We start from the raw sequence: 16,407 nt of genomic DNA on the forward strand, positions 1-16,407 counted from the left end.
ATATTGTAACTGTAATTCTTGCTTGATAATTGTTTTGTTATATGTAATTTTACTATGTTAAAGTTAAAACCTTCCTTTTTAAAAAAAGAAGAAAAGGGGAAGTGCTGTGGATATCACTCTATATAAATAAAACACTGATGGCCAGTGACCAGGCAGGAAGTATAGGCGGGACAAAGAGAGAGGAGAATTGGAGAAACAGGAAGGAGGAGGGGGAGACACTGCAGCCACCGCCAGGACAAGCAACATGTAAAGACGCCGGTAAGCCACCAGCCACATGGCAAGGTATAGATTTATAAAAATGGGTTAATTTAAGATATAAGAACAGTTAGCAAGAAGCCTGCCATGGCCATACAGTTTATAAGTAATGTAAATGTCTGAGTGATTATTTTATATGTGGATTGTGGGACTGTGGGGCTTAGTGGAACCTGGAGAGAAGCCCTCCAGCAACAAACAATCATGCTTCAAAGCTCTTTAATTTAAAAAACACGGTAGCTAGGTTTCAAGGTATTTCCTCCTAGCATATGTTTTCTCCCTAATGTGATGAAGTGAGTTCCTTTCTGGTCTTAATAGTATGATGTAGCACTTGGGGGCAAAGATGATGCCTAAGAGTGATGCACTGGAAGCCAAGATAGAGAGGACTTCCATAGCCACCATGACCTTCCCCTTGGTACTATGGTAGACAGGGAGGAAGCTGACCCAGACACTGGAGAACACCAGCATGCTGAAGGCCAGGAACTTGGCTTCATTGAATGTGTCAGGCAGATTCCTGGACAAAAAAGCCATGAGGAAACTCCCTATAGCCAGTGTTCCCAGGTATCCCAGGATGCAGTAGAAGGCAATAGCTGAACCTTTGTTGCAAATGATGATGATGTGTCCATGTTCTGAAAGGATATCTTTGTCAATAAATGGAGGAGAGGTTGCCAGCCAGATTCCAGAGAGAACAACTTGCAGCAGGGTGCAGATGGGAATGATGAAATTGGGGCTCTTGCTATCAGCAGCCACCTCCTCATTTTTCCTGGAGTAGTGATCTTGAAGGCTATAAGTACGGTGAGAGTTTTGGCCAGCACAGTGGAAAGAGCCACAGTGAACAGAAGCCCAAAAGTGTTCTGCTGCAAGATACAGGTGACTCTGCTAGGATGGCCAATGTAAAGCAAGGGACAGAGAAAACAGAGGGTCAGAGTGATGAGCAGGATGTAACTGAGATGCCGGTTATTGGCCTTGACAATGGGAGTGTCTCTGTGCTTCAGAAACACCCCAAGCACAACAACTGTGAGTGAGGAGAAGCCCAGGGATATGAAGGTGAGTGTCTTCCCCAAGGGGTCATGATAGGCCAGAAATGTCACCCTTTTCTGTAGGCAGTAGCTCTTCTTTGTATTTGCATAGTGAGTTTCTGGACACTTCACACACTGGTCCACATCTGGCAGAAATGCAGGTGATCATGAGTGCATGCTCAGGTTTTCCCTTTTATCCTAAGCCCCTTCCCTGTTTCAGAACATTGAAATGTTCTCTGAACCATCTTGATTTGTTTCAGATACAAATACAGAAGGATTAAACTCCATTTGCCTTCTGTTTCATGCTGACAGAAATTAAACACCTTTCTCTGTTGTTAGGTATATGGTATCCTCACCTTAGTGACACTGTGGTATCTGTTCTATAAGTCATTAGAGCATTGATTTACATTGAATGAACCTAATTTGGCTCTGAGATTGCCTCTTCATCAATACATCTCCATTCTTAAGAGGACATGGGAATTCAGTGTAATAGAGAGAATGTCCTTTGACACTCTATTCTTACAACAATATTCTTTTATATGTATCCCATGTGTACCTACATTCATAAAGTCCATGGAGTTCTCTATTTCCTTATTCTTTGAAGGATCCTGAGTAAAGTAGTATTTTTAAATTATTAAAGCCTTGAAACACTTCACCAGTGACACTGTTCTCATAATTCTGTACAACACTATCTTTGTTATGAATATGAAAGACTGCTCATATATTCTAAAGTATCCATGGAACAATATTTGATCCCTTTGTTCCTGACATCTTATCAATTTACTTAGATTATCATGCATGCTATGGATTTTTCTCATATTCTCATTACATGATTCTACAACTTTTTTGTGTTCAATATATTTAACTGTCTTTATATCATCACATTTCCTTTCATACTCCCTATATGATACATTCTGATCTTGATTTTTCTCTCCCCTCATTTCTCCCAGATCTTCCTGACCTCCACGAACACACAAGTCCACAGTTTCTTTCTCTTTAAAGTGGAAACAAAACTCAAAAAAATCAAGTCAAACAACCATTAAGATCTCTCTCTCTCTCTCTCTCTCTCTCTCTCTCTCTCTCTCTCTCTCTCTCTCACACACACACACACACACACACACACACACACTCAAAGTATAAAAATATGAAGTTACAAAATAAAGTATAAAGGAAAAGTCCAATAAAAACAAAACAAACAAAACTGAGGCCAAAGAAAGCAAATGATACAAAGAAACATCTGAGGTTATTTTGTGTTGGCCATCTACCCCTGCCCAACAGTCCTGTCCTTAAGGGTTATTACTCTACCCAGTGATAGTTAATTGGGAAAACTTGGTATTCCTTTACAAGTGGGCATCAATTGCAGAAATGGTCTTGGTCAGGAGTGGGAGCTCATGTCCACTTCTTCATCTGCATGCTTTGATCCCACCTGAATTTACCAGGGCAGGCCCTGTGCATGCTGCCACAGTCCCTGTGGGTTCTTACGTGCCTCACTACTGTTGTGTAGACTCTATTTTTACTTTTGTTGATACTGTTAAAGAATTAATTCATTATTGTAGCATTAAATCTCTGTCAATATATTTGTTTTTCGTCCATTTCTTCAGCGTAAATACCTATGTTCATTTCATTTATTTGAAAATAAATAAATCTATTTTTAATTCGTGTGTGTGTGTGTGTGTGTGTGTGTGTGTGTGTGTGTGTGTGTGTGTATGTGTGTCTTCTGCAGGTCTAGAAACCATGGGCATCCCGGCTCTGAAGCGACCAGTATAGGGCATAACTGGAGGTACAGAAGACTGTGAGCCACCATGTGTGTCCTGGAACCTGAACCTGGATCCCTGAAGAGCAGCCAGTGCTGTGAACTTTGGAGCCATCTCTCAAGCCCACATCATTAGCTTCTGAAGTTATACTTTTACACTGTACTTTCATGTCTCTCTTCTCTACTGTTACTCCTTCTCTTCTGTATTTGGAGTATTTTGTTTGCTCTTAATGTCCTAGGTCATAATAAAAGTTTCATATGCAGAGCTCCATCTCTTTTTACGGAAGGGCATGTAATATGCAAGCTATGCAAATTACTTCATACAGTATTAAACATGTTCCTTATGGAATAGATTCAGATTATCCTACAGTATTTGAGTGAGTAGCATATTGAATTTTCAACTGTCTGATATTTGTGCATTATTCTCATCCTTGGCCTTCATTTTCTTTTAATGTCTAGTTATTAATATGTAGCCCTATGTAATGTGACTATGGTAGGTGAAGTGCTTCTCCTTTGTGCAAATGGAACAAGTATATGAACCTTGTACATATCCAGTGTGTATAAGTCATATGTATTCGAGTTAATGGTGAGGTGGTCCATATTGTCAACTTCAATATATTTGCCAAAAGAACTAGATCTATGTACATACATAGTGTGAAAAATTTCAATTATAAAAATATAAAATTTTAAAAGTCCCTATTATAGAGGTTAAGAATGTAAGTTCACAAGTATTTTCTAAATAGTAACTATTCAATTAAAATATTTGAGGAATAAATCCTGTGCTTCCATTCATTTGGTTATTTGTCCCTGTGCTTTATCCAACCTTGGCTTCAACAATTCTCGCTCATATAAACCCTCTTCTTTCTCACTAATTAGACTCCCAGTGCTCCACCAGGGGCCCAGCCGTGGATGTCTGCATCCAGATTCCTCAGTCCTTGGATGGGGTTTATGGCACAACTATCAGGGTGTCTGGCCATCCCATCACCAGAGTAGGTCAGTTCCTGCCGTCTCTCGACCATTGTCAGCAGTCTTTTGCGGGGGGTATCTTTGTGGATCTCCGTGGGCCTCCCTAGCTCTCTGCTTCCTCCCCTTCTCATGTGGTCTTCATTTACCATGGTCTCCTATTCCTTGTTCTCCCTCTCTTTTCTTGGAAGCACAGGATCTATGAACCAAAGGCTGAGGGGCCCCCAACTAGATCAGGCCCCCTGAATGGGTGAGACAGTCATTTGGCTTGATCTGTTTGGGGGGCAGCTGTGCGTTGGTGCCGGGTCCTGGGCTTGTTGCATGAGTTGGCTGTTTGAATCCTGGGACTTATGTAGGGACACTTGGCTCGGTCTGGGAGGTGGGGAATGGACCTGCCTGGACTGAGTCTACCAGGTCGATCCTGGTCCTCGGGGGAGACCTTGATCTGGAGGAAGTGGGAATGGGGGGTGGGCTGGGGGGAGGGGGAGGGGGGCGAGAGGGGGAGAACAGGGGAATCTGTGGCTATTATGTTGAACTGAATGGTGTTGTAAAATAAAAAAAAATATTTGAGGAATAAAAAAAGATAATTATTCATAAAAGTGTTAGCAAGATAAACTTGTGTATGATTTCTCTTCTTTTTTTAAAGATTTATTTATTTATTATTTTTACAGAGGAGGGCGCCAGATCTCATTACAGATGGTTGTGAGCCACCATGTGGTTGCTGGGAATTGAACTCAGGACCTCTGGAAGAGCAGTCGGTGCTCTTAACCTCTGAGCCATCTCTCCAGCCCTGATTTCTCTTCTTATTCCACATAATGACACAATTATACTCACATACAGTGGATTTAGATTTTTTCTATCATCTATTTATCTATCTATCATCTATCTGTCTATCTATCTATCTATCTATCTATCTATCTATCTATCTATCATTTATCTGTCTATGAAATAATTGGCATTTACCTGTCTCATTGGAAATTTCATTCTCTGGGCAAGGGGTACAGTCAAAGCAACAGGCAGCTTTGCCCTCCTGGTGAGTTTTCCTGAATCCAGGATCACAGCTTTCACTGCATACAGACTGAGGAATCTGAGAATAATAAAATAAATGATAACAAATATTCAGGTTTTTAAGGAATGTGTAATAGGCAGAGTGTTTTCAAATATTGAACCGTTAATTTGTTTTTATTGTCTCTAAATGTAGATAGTTGAATTGTTTCTACTAGTAGAATGAGTCATTCAAAGGTCCATGTGGTCAGCACTTGGCCTTAATAACACAACTTTGTTGGAAAATTTTTGAAAGATAATGAGGCAAAGTTAAGAGGTAAAAATTTAGGTCCTTGGTAGCATGTCTTGGTGAGACTAAAAATCTACTGTCTCTTGACTCCTGAATACAAAGGCATATACATTTTTCTTCCATAGTATTGGTTCATCTTGTCAACTTCATAGGTCTTAAAACCACTATGGAAACCAAATGAGAATTATCGAAAAAGATTTTCCAGATTATGTTACTTGTCGTCAAAAATCCTCTCTAAAGTAGGTAGCCCCGAGTTATTGACCCTGGTCCATGAATGAATGAAAAATGAAGAAAGGACAATAAGAGTAGCCTTCAGCTATCTCTGCATTCTTACTGTTGATGCAATGTGAATAGCTATTTCTACCCGCTAAAACATGGCGTCCTGAAGTGATTGAATATACCATCAAAGTCTGAGACAAGAAAAATGATCCTTTTCACTAGGTAGGCTTTTCCCCCCCCCCGCAACAGCCAAATCAACAACTAATACATCCACACATTCTACTCATGTTCTTCTACATTGACAGGGGTCAAAAAGCAAAAGACCAACTTGTCACTGACTGAAACCTTTCAAGGTGGAATCAAAATAAATATGTCAAGTGACTCATGACAATGATGGAAATAATCATGAAACAGATACTATATTTATGATATTAAATAAATGAGCAGATTGGGAAATAAATAGTTCACTAAAATTAGGTATGAAGACAATTCTTTATATTGGTGGTAATTATGAGTCTATAAATTGGCTCTGTGTGAGCAGTGAAGGGTCATGGCACACAGAAATATAATTTTTGAAATTTACATACAGGTCAAAATACTGAAGGAAGATGAAACCCACCTCTGTTAATCCTGTGGCCCACTGTATCATGTGAGAAGATAAGGACAATTTCTGGCCCTCTGGAGCATTTGGAGAAAATGTTCCTACTTTTGCTTTTATCCCAAGACCTTTTGGGAAATTCCAAAAATTGAGAATGTCATATTGTACATGTGATTGCCTTTTCTGATCCAGAACCACAAGGTCTCCAGCATGATTGATGAGTTGTGTTTTCCTTAGGAAAGGGTGAAGCTAAAAGAGATGCATACTTTTATCTTACATAATCTCCAGAGAAGTACAACAGAGGCAGAATCAGGGAACATCTCTTATTGAATTTAATCCCTATTGTGAAAAGCACCTTTAATATAGGTACCAATCACATCAAACAATTAATACTCTAGGATAATGCAAGCATCTTTATGCTTCTAAAACATTTGAATCACTTCCTTTAGAAAACTTAGAACCAAGCACTCAGAGTGTGCATAGAGAAAACTTTCCCCTTTGTTGAAAGTACAGTCATACCTAACTAAGTTTTGAAAATATTTAGAATTTTACTATATAATTGAATGATTTTATGAGTGATAACTTACATAACATAAGCATCTTAGAAGATTTCATATCCATTGAGACCATCTCTGCCTCTGACTTTTCTGTTGTGGGAAATCTCTGGGATAAATGGACTTTTATGTTGAAAATTTTACCCTAGGAAATATTGTGTGACACTTTGCAATACAACTACATAAGGACTTAAAACAGTCTCCTCCTTGCACAGTCTCTCTTGTAGATTTTTCACAAAATAATCTAAAATACATATTGTCTGGTTTGATTGCATTTATCATTTTTACTGTTTGATATTGCTGATGTTATAATATACAACAGTAACATTACCTGCCAGGGGAAGAATTCCATCTCTTTTCCTTTTCCATGAGTATGAAAATGTATTTGATTGAGCATCATGTCATGTAGACTGTGGGCCACAGCATACACTGCATTGTACACATTGTAACTCTCTTCTGTCATGGCCATGTCAAATATGTTCCCTGGCAAAAATCCCAAGGAGGCATTAGGTAGACAGTTATCCACAATTTTACAATCTTTTCTCGAAAATGAGCAATTGAAGAACGAGTGCCACAATATATGAAGATAAGTGTCTTGTGAGTATTTGTAAGGATTGACTGTCTGAATAAAATCTGTAAAATTAATGATCTCCTCCTTGTGGTGTGAAAAAATAAGGGCTCCATGCAATGAATCTAACAGGAAATAGTTATCAAATTTGGAATGATCCCAGTGTGAGTTCATGACCCAGACTTTCCATGTAAGTAACTTCTCCTTAATGTTTACTATTAAGCTTAATAGGGAATCAGTGTCCCCATAAATAATAATCACATTTGCTGATGATTCCAGGATCTGCACCTGATTTTTCCAGGATGTTGTCATGAATGAACCCCTAACAGTTAAGATCATTTCCACAAATGCTATGCAGATACCATTTTTCTCCATCTCACTTCTCAAATCTGACAGAATCTGGGCACCTTTGTCATCATCTATGATGAACAGCCCAACCCAGTTCCAGTGGAAATGAAACATCAAAGATACAATGCCAAGTGTCAGAGATGTGTCCTTGGGGGCCACCTGGTACAGAGAAGAAAATCGTCCTTGTTTGTTCAGGATTGTATCAAAAGGCCCAAAAGTAAGCTGTACAGAAAAACAATCAGAGAGAACATTGTCATAAAATTCAACTCAGTTCTACAGCAATGGTTTGAAGCCTGTAGGACAACACTGCATTGGAGGTCAAGCCTGCCTTCCTATGGATTTTCCAAAATATACAGAAAATACTAGGTTCAGTAGTGTTTGTCACTACTCCACCCTTTCCCTTCCCTCCATTCTAAGCTAGAGAAATATAGATTCATCACCAACTGTCTGCATCATTTCCCTACCCATTCAGAGTCATTTAAGTTTCCCTGTTTTTCTTCATAGTCACCTAAAATGTCACCAAGTAGAGCTGACATCATGTCCTATCCCATCACCTCTCTCACCTGTGGATATTTGTAAAGACCCAGCAGTGTCCCTATGTATTCTGATATTGCCCATGATGGTCCCGTAAGTACCGCAGCTGACATGCCTGCTCTTGCACATCTGTAGTTAGGGACAGCATAACCAGGGCCCGAAAATGTACCAATAAGATTGGCCAGAGTGTATCTTTGACCCTCAGGGACATTCTGGACAATGAATCCCAGGGATGTGTTTGGTAAAAAATAGGGATTGCTGTTGATCTCCTCAATGGCAAACATCATGGCCAGAATACATTGGTAGTTCCTCAACTTAAACCTGCACAGAAGGTAGAACAATATTTAGGATGAAGATTCATACCACACAACATGTGACATGTGACATATGTGTAAATTTAGTGCAATGGGTTTTACAGTTTGAATGATTCCTTTTCCAAAATTCATGTTTAAGTGTCTTCCCAGCATTTGATTGAATTAGAATGGGAGTATTGTTTCTTTTTCTAGTATTGAAAACAGATTTTTTTCATACATTATATTTTAATTACAGTCCCTCCCAATAGTTCCTCTCAGGTCTTCCCACATCTTCTCCCACCCAAATCCATACCCCTTTCTCTCTCATTAGAAAACAAGCAGGCTTCTAAAAATAATAATAAGTTAAAATAAAAATAACCAAGCCAGTACCGGACAAAACAAACAAAGAGAAGAATAAGAGCCAAAGAAAAAAGAACACCTAGAGAGGCAGAGGCACACACATGTTTTAATACACAGAAAACCATAAAAACAAAACGTCAGAAACTCAGTCCTTCAAATTTCTTGCTTCACTGAAAAGTATGCCTGTAGGCTGAAGATGGATGTCCCAATGTTGCAGAGGAACTCTGGGTGACTGTCTAGGAGGTAAGATATCTAGTCATGTCTAGAGTTGTTGGAAGTTGTTTGCAATGCACTTTTTTTTACTTAAATAATATTATATCCTTCTGGGGTCTTTGATGGAGGTGAAGACTAGATAGTTATAGTTGCAGTTCTCCTTAGTTATGATAGAAAGTATATTATGTATAAATCTTTGGAGTAACTAAGAAGGATGGATGGTGGTATGCTTTCTCTGAATTTGCTAAATGTAAATGGCTTGAATATTGTAAATATAATTCTTACTTGATAACTTTTTGCTGTATGTAGTTATACTGTGTTAAAGTTAAAACCTTTCTTTTTATTTAGAAAAAAGGGGGAAATGTTGTAGATTATTTTTTATGTATGTTGCTTTTGTTTATGTTGTATTTGTTTATCTCTGTGAAGCTGTGTTACTTTGCCTGTCGAAAACACCTGATGGTCTAATAAAAAGCTGAGCAGCCACAAAAAGTCAGAAACTATAATATTCACAAAAAGACATATAAGGTTGAAAAACATTAACCTTCAAAAATAACATTGAGCTTTTATTTTTCCCCCATCTACTACTGAGCTTGGGGCCTGCCATTAAGAATACTTTGTATACCTAACAAGACTTCCTTGGAGAAAACTAATTTTCTCTTTACACTGGGTTAGGGATGGAGGCTTGTGATAGCTTTGAGATAGCTTCTACATTAAAAAAGGGGGCTTGTGTCCACTCAGTTCACTTGTGTTCACCTCTCAGCACAGGCCCTGCATCTGTCTTGTACTGTACAGGTCCTGGGCCTGTTTCCAAGTTTATCTGAGTTCACATGTACAGCAGTCCTGCTAGGTTGAGATGACTTTGTTTCCTCAGTGTTGTCCATCTTCCCTGGCTCTTACAATGTTTCCACCTCCTCTTCCACAGCATTCCTTAAGCTCCAAGGGAATGGGTTTTATGAATACATTCCATTTAGGACTGAATGTGCTACTGTTGCAGGGAACTTCTCTGATGATGGCTGAGTAAAACTTGTATCTATGTATAGAACAAAATGCCCAAAGGAGTCATTTTATTTCTACATTCCTATAGGAAAACAATAGTATTTGGCTTCTCCCTAGGTCCATGGCCTACCTTGTCTCATAGTCTTGGCCACCTGAGCAGTTTTGGAGTCCATCTCATTGAGTGGATTTTAAATCCAATCAGATATTGGTTGATTAGGCAGAAAGAAACACAGTTTGTCTCAGTAAGATCAGAGTCATCTCTGCCCCTGGCCAACTGACTACTGAAACCAACCAATCACAGAGCAGGACAGTAGAACCCTGGACCCCAAGTCAACCCCTGGATGACTCCACTCCCAAGACATCATGTGTAAACGTCCCTGCCTAGTCTGTAAGAAAAAAGGCTGTTCTTTCCACCCTGATAGAGGCAGCTACTGTCCTGGACTCCTTCCCAAGTAAATATCTCTCTCAAAAGAGTTTTGGGTGTGAAGCTCTTCATTCACTGGCATAGAGAAGATCCTTGTTGAGATGTCCCTCAGTGGACAAAACAAGGGAGAGCTGAAAGAGCAGAGCAAGGAGAAGCTGAACAGAAGATCCTTGCTGAGAGGTTTCTCAGTGGGCAGAGCAAAAGAGAGCTGAAAAGTAACACTTTTCTCTGGAGCCTGAGGAGAGTGCTACATTTCTGCAGGGCTTTCCCCTTTGGATAGTAAAGCAAAAGAAGCAACATCTTAGGCCAGGGAAGCAGAGCTCTGCTAGGAAGCCCCCTTAAGAGGGGGCTGAGCAAACTCAGCTATAGCAGCTCTCCAGGAGAGGAACAGGATTGCTATATCCTCTGGGGAGAACATCCCCCAACCATACCTTGACTTTCCCAAAGAGTCAGGATACGCTCCCCTGCTGAAGTAGTTCCAGGCCTGACTATCCTAAGAAGTCAGAAAAATTTCCCTTCCAGGGTTGGGCTGCTTCTTGCAGTTCCAGCCATCAGAGCTGTGCTAAACACCTCCAGGTGTCTGGAACATCTTCAGCGCAGAGCTGTTGTTCTGAGCAGCTCGAGGTGCCCAGGATACCTCACCCTTCAGGGCCAAACTGTCTCCTTGCAGTTCAGCCATCAGAGCTGTCCTAAGCAGCTCAAGGTGTTGCCTGACTCCCCAGGTAGTCAGGACACCTTTCACAGAGTTGCAAAACTCATGTTTTGCTGCCAAATACAGGACCAAACCAGAGTTGTTGCAACCAATTTACTTACATTTTTGGTGCTGAAACTCAGGACACCAAACTCACAGAGTTGCAAAACTTACGTTTTGCAACCAATTTACTTACATACATATCATCCAGTAATAACTCTTAATATTTATGATCTCACGGACAACATAAATAGATTGAATCAGAAAACAATACCCAGGATTTTTCTGTCTCCAAGAAACACAATTCACAACCATGATAGACCTCAAATTAGAGTTAAAGGACGTAAAAAGGATACCAAGAAAATGCAACTAAAAACTTAGAATGCATAACTATCCTAAGATGTGACAACTAAGACATCAAGCAAAACCTATTCAGAAGAAATAGTGAAGCATACTTCCTACCCATTAAAGGAAAAAATCCAACAACAGGGTATTACAATTCTAATCATGTACACATTAATCACAGGAGTTCCCAACTTCACTAATGAAACAGTATTAGATTCAAAAACACAGATCAAACCCAGAAGAGAGATGGTGAGTGACTTCAATTCCCCATTTTTAGCAACAGACAATGTGGAACAAAAAGCTTAAATAGAGAAATTCTGAAGTCAAAAGAACATCATAAGTCAACTCCATCATTATATTGAACACACCTAGTGCATTTCTAATCCTCTAGATTGCTGATGTGTTTTCAGAAATTACTGTTTGTCCACTATGCATATAGCAGCCTTCAATAACACACCCACATGAAACAATATTTTCAAAATGCCCTCAAAATAGCAGCATTCTGGCCCAAAAACTTTCTGTTCTATACCATCCAATGGGCATTGATGCCCAAAATTTTGAGAAGACAGTTTCAACACAAAACTTATTAGTTTAAAAGCTTTAAAAATATCGATAGAGCTCAGATGACATAAATAAGGACTCCTTTATGTTACTATGCATTATATACCCATCAGTGCAAAAATAATGGGGCAGTGTTTCTCTGTTTCACTTCAGAGACTTGGAGTTTGGCATTTTGTTCTGCTGGGAACCAAGATACAAGCACACTGTGGGCAACTTAATGGGGGTTTAATATCCTAGCCAAACAGTATTAAATGTGAGTTGTTCACTAAAAGCTTTTCACAAACTGTGTTGTTTTTACTAGGTCTACTTACAAAGTACTTCTGGTACTTAAGAGTATCTAGAAAGATATTTCTAAAAGAATACTATTGTTTCACACAGCCAACTTTCATGAATTTCCACTAGTTTGATTTAGTCATCTCTCTGCATGGCAAGACAATTGTGTAGCTTGATTTGCTTGATGGGGGCCCTGGAGGTAGAATCAGAATCCATCCCTGGTGCATGAGGGTTTTTTTTTTGAGCCCACTATCTTGTGCAGCCTTGAGGCAGGGCAAGGGCACAGACTTGCCTTTACTGTAAGTGCCCCACTCTGGGAGACCTTGACTTCTTGTAGGGAGGAGTGGGGTTGGGTTGTGGGAGAGTTGGAGGGGGGAGGAGGGAAGTAGGGGATCTCAGATAGGTGTGTAAAATGAAAAAGAATTTCTTAATAAAAAAGAACACTATTGTTAAATAAACTTGGGTTTTCTTAAACTTTCTATATAGACCATGCCTCCTTGAAAACTTGTCTGTGCCATACAAATGTACAGATTATAGGTGTGCACCACCACAATATCCAGCAAGATATTTGGTTTGGATAGCACATGGATTGCCAGAAAATGTATAATTATTATGATTAAAGTTGAAAGGTGGACATATTAAACTTCATAATTTAATCATTGTACATTTTTCACATATGATGAATTATCATCCTCTACGTCATAAACAGATATTGATGTCATGATGATAAATATATTAAACAGAAAGGATGTGCCATTACTGAAAAGTATGATCTTGATAACTGATAAACAATAATATTTTAAGAAGGATGACAATGGGGTCAGAATTCACAGACTGGTCAGTAGGAAAAGTAGGAAAGGAACAATATTCTGTGTGGATTGATAAGTGTTTCCAGCCTCACATCATTTCTATTCTATAGCAAAAGAGATTCAATAAATATTCATTCTTCCTAATGTAACTGATGAAGATAACCCAGTGTACAACTTGATATTCACCTGATCTTTTTATTTTCAGAGAAAACCCAATCGTTAGGAATCTGAATTATTATGGAAGGAAAATGCTGTAGTATAGTTAATGTGCTTTTCCCCCTGTTATTTTAGATTGGGGATTCATGACCAAACATGAAAAAGAATAAAAGTTTAAACAGATCAGTGAATACCCTATCTGTCATCATAGTGCCTTCATCCAGTAACTGATGGAAGCAGATGCAGAGATCCAGAGCCAAGCACCATGCTGAGCTCCAGGAGACCATTTGAAGAGAAAGAGAGAAGATGGATTCTATGAGCAAGGGGCATCAAGATCACGATAGGAAAACTACAGAGACAACCAAACCAAAACTAGTGGGAACTCATGAAGTTTAGACCAAAAGATGTAGAGCCTCCATGGTACTGGACTAGGCCCTCTACATGAGCTAGACGGTTGTGTAGCTTGATCTGCTTAATGGGCTCCCTGGCTGTAGGATCAGGATCCATCCGTGGTGCATGAGCTGGCTTTTTGGAGCCTACTACCTATGGTGGGACACCTTGCAAAGCCTTGGTACAGGAGGAGGGTCTTGGACTTGCCTCTACTGAATGGACCAGGCTCTGCTGACTCCCTATGGGAGGCCTTACCTTGTTGGAGGAGGGAATGGGCTGTGGGTAAGCAGGTGGAAGGCTGTAGGGTTGGGAGGAAGGAAGATAGGGGTATCTGTGGTTGGTATGCAAAATTAATAAAGAATTACTCAATAAAAAAGATAAATAGACTTTGTACAATTAAAAGTTCTTGTCTTTTTACACCTTCAGAATGAAATATCGTATATATTTAAAATAAACCTTACATCCTAAAAGATTTTCAAATAACCTGTAACCAGATATTTATGTCCTTCAATTGAAAAATATTGAAAAATGGTGAATATCCACAGTAAACTAGAAAAAACTTAAAATGTGACTTTTCATATTCTTCTAATTCATGTTCTGTTTCAAGTTAATAATATACAAATGCATACATAACTGATACAATGCAGCTTGGATATACTAAGTCAGCCATATTTCTAAGTTAGTGCTAAAGAAAATCACACTAATACACAGTGAAAGAAACTATATATTATTATTACTTTGCAGGGAAATTAACCACCATACATAAAAATTCTATAGTGTTCATCAACGTGTGCTTATATAGATTAATCTGCTTTAATTAGATGGTATACATGTTTTGTACCTATTTGACATTATTTATTTACAATCTTTCAACAAGAAAGTAAAATCTAGTTAGAAAATTAGACCACACAAAAACTAGTGAAATAGAAAATAATGCTAGCCCCACAACTCATGATCTTTTGTAGTTATGACAATGAAGATAAATATACTTATAGTGCTGCCATCAGAACATGATGAAATTTAACTGGAGAAGGACAGAACAATACACTTTTCTAATTACATACATACTTTCCCACACCTGTGTAAAAAGTTTATCAAAATCATGAAAACAGGTGTGATCCTTGCAGAGTATATAGTTGCATGTGCCTCACTCTCTATGAAAAGTATAATTTGAAAATATGTTGTATAAATCAAACATGGTGATTTTCATAGCTTTTATAATTGCAAGTTTACTTTAGTTTCATTTTTTACATCATAAGACATTAAATCAAACTCATGCAATACTTCTCATTTACATATTAGACAACCAAGCCACAGAGAACTCACATTATTACAGTCCCTTTGCAGGTACAGGGTTGCTGCAGTATAACCTGAAGAGGGAATTAGGCTGATTCACAGTGGTGCCTGAGCTGCTGAGATTGGAGAGCAGAGAAGAAGAGGACGAACACAGAACAGGGACACCATCTTCTGTAAAGCAGACAAATCTCCTTCCGGCATACAAAAATCACATGCCTGGTAGACAATAGAGCTTCTTAACATTGCTTACTTGAAATAAGTAATGATCCCTGGAGCTAGGAGACCCTTCCACAGAATATTTTATCTAGATGCCAATTTTTAAATTTCCCCTGCCTCCTTCAGTATGTCTATTTCAGACTAATCTTTTTATGATATCCTTAATATCAAATGGCATTTCACACTTGAACATTTTTCCTCTTCCACCGCTGAATTGAATACTTTCTACACAGCCACAGTTCAGCAGACACAAGTATTGCCTTACTGGCAATTAACCATGCTCAGTTCTATGTTTATTTTAGGTGATTTCCACCCATTGCCTCCAATCTAACTCTTGAATATGTATTTCCATGTTGCCTTTGTTGAGTTCAGACTTGAGAGCAAGCTGCACTTCTCATTTTCAGACACTTATTGTGTGTTTACCCACAGCTATGAGCATGTCAGTCTGGGATAAAATATGCTTGACTTTTTTAAACCCTAACACACATGATTGTTTCTCTTTAGCAGGACCTAAGATACTCAGTTAGACTTGCCTGACACAATCTTATATCTTTGAGAATAACTAAAAACAGTAATCAGAAGCCTCATTGCAATTAAGGGACACACAGAAACACATTCATAACAATGAAGAATTATACACTGTATTTTCATGGCACAAACAGGTAAGCATCTAAGTTATCAGATAAGACAAATATTAGAAGTCAGGTAAAAGAATCTGAGACAGTTGAAGGCATTTCTAAAGCAGAAAGTTGGTCCCATTGTCTAATTCTGACATCCCTGCTCCCAAATCTTGAGTAGCAAACACAGATAACACTTGTCACTCACACACAACGAAATTGCTGGTCACTAACTTCAATGGCATTCATTTCTTTTCAAAGGAGCACAGCCTGACTTCCAGAGTTCCATCAAATACTCTATCATCCTTCTATTATCTAATCTATCTACAGTAGAGCTAATATAGAAAACATTCCAATCCTGAGGATTTAGAGGCTTAGCTGAGAATATGGGGGATATTCCTGGTGTATAATGTAAAAAAGAAAAGGAATAAAATCCAAATTCCCATTTCCCCCTTGAAAGCACAAGATGAGAAACTAAGAAGACAGCACCAGAGAAGAGATCTACGAATGGAAGAGAGGGAAAATGATGTTGGAATCTATACTTCCCTCAGGGCATATGAATGACAAATTTAGATAATGAATAAATGGAAAAAAGACGTACTCAACCATAAAATCTCTGTTAGATTTAGTCATCTGCCAATTGTTTTGTTGAGTGGATGGATAGC

At 38.8% G+C, this 16,407-nt stretch overlaps 1 pseudogene; it reads right to left on the reverse strand.

The window, feature by feature from the left end:
- Nucleotides 1–492: 492 nt before the first annotated feature.
- The window catches only part of LOC114688435, a 37,157-nt pseudogene continuing 21,242 nt past the window's right edge, over nt 493–16,407 (reverse strand).

This window comes from Peromyscus leucopus, chromosome 1 (genome assembly GCF_004664715.2).
Source record: "Peromyscus leucopus breed LL Stock chromosome 1, UCI_PerLeu_2.1, whole genome shotgun sequence".
In the NCBI taxonomy this organism is placed as follows: domain Eukaryota; kingdom Metazoa; phylum Chordata; class Mammalia; order Rodentia; family Cricetidae; genus Peromyscus; species Peromyscus leucopus.